The sequence below is a fragment of the Vollenhovia emeryi genome, unplaced genomic scaffold, assembly GCF_000949405.1.
Source record: "Vollenhovia emeryi isolate VEMERY1.0 unplaced genomic scaffold, V.emery_V1.0 DF951038.1, whole genome shotgun sequence".
In the NCBI taxonomy this organism is placed as follows: Eukaryota; Metazoa; Arthropoda; class Insecta; order Hymenoptera; family Formicidae; genus Vollenhovia; species Vollenhovia emeryi.
The window spans coordinates 1-1,135 of record NW_011955328.1 but is presented as its reverse complement, the minus strand read 5'-3'; the positions used below and the strand labels follow the sequence as shown (position 1 = coordinate 1,135).

Here is a 1,135-nt window from a genome sequence, read left to right as displayed (position 1 = left end):
AATAATTCAAAGTTTTCCCAGATGCATTTTTGTGTCAAAATAATTTTGTTTCCATTGATTTTTAATCATATCCATTCATTTATTAATATATATGTAGCATACCTACTCATGATATTTTTTACATATTTTCTGTAGTATAACATGTATCTAACACAAGCTATTAGTAAAAAATTATTGTATGTCTATATGATGAAAAATAAGGAGATAAATTTCTCAAGATTAAATATTGGTAAAGAATAGCACAAAACAAAATTAGTGAGTACCAATGAAGAAATACGTTTTGTCAAATTCATTTATGATAGAAATTATCGGTGATTTCTTTATATTTTTAAATAAAATAGCTTACAATTATTTACATGTTTATATAAATAAGCGATTCTTACAAACAGTTTAATAAGATCAATTTCAATAAGAACGTTGAACCAGGGAACTTGAGTAAGGTAAAAGTAAATGTAAGTATATAAATGTATTAGAAAATGCAAATAAGTATTAAAATATATGTATGTACCGATTGAGGGTCTTGCGATCACGCAAGGTAGTGATGTCGAATAATCGCCTATCACTTTTTCGGCCAGTATCTTACTTAAGAGATAGTTTGGTACATTTTTCATGTATCTGTAAATGAAATAATTTTATTTTTAAACTGATAATGTGTTACATTCCCTATTCACCGTTCATTTTTCAACTTACTTTGCTGTTAATATTTGGAGAAGATGCTTGTCGCAGGACTCTGCGATTTTAATTGTTTTCTTCCAATCGATTTCCGAGGGATATAATATCTCCTCCACTACAGGTTTATCACATTGGGTAAAGACCGTACTAACGTACAGTAAAACCTTATACCATTGACACAAATCAAATATTAGGATTTTATTTACTTTGAGACTTTCTTTAAAATAACAGACACGTTTTAATTTTGTACGCTATTTGGTTATTTCTATGTATATAAGTACAATTTTCGTACTGCATTTTACCGATAAATTAAAATAAATTTCTTTTTAGAGTAAAAAGATTACCTTACTTTACTTTTTTACATAGGCTAAGTGAGGTAATTATACAAATTATTATATTTCTTTTGATCTTATTATTTTATAAAATTTATACATATGTACATAAGTATATATATATATATATA

The 1,135-nt window shown here is 26.0% G+C and overlaps 1 long non-coding RNA gene across 1 annotated transcript; it reads right to left on the bottom strand.

Annotated features, from left to right (window-relative positions):
- Positions 1-1,015, bottom strand: LOC105564336. The gene is made up of 2 exons (XR_001009116.1): positions 691-1,015; positions 1-615 (listed from the first exon to the last, which is right to left on the bottom strand). It is a non-coding gene; the product is annotated as an uncharacterized LOC105564336 (long non-coding RNA).
- Between the last annotated feature and the right edge of the window lie 120 nt (positions 1,016-1,135).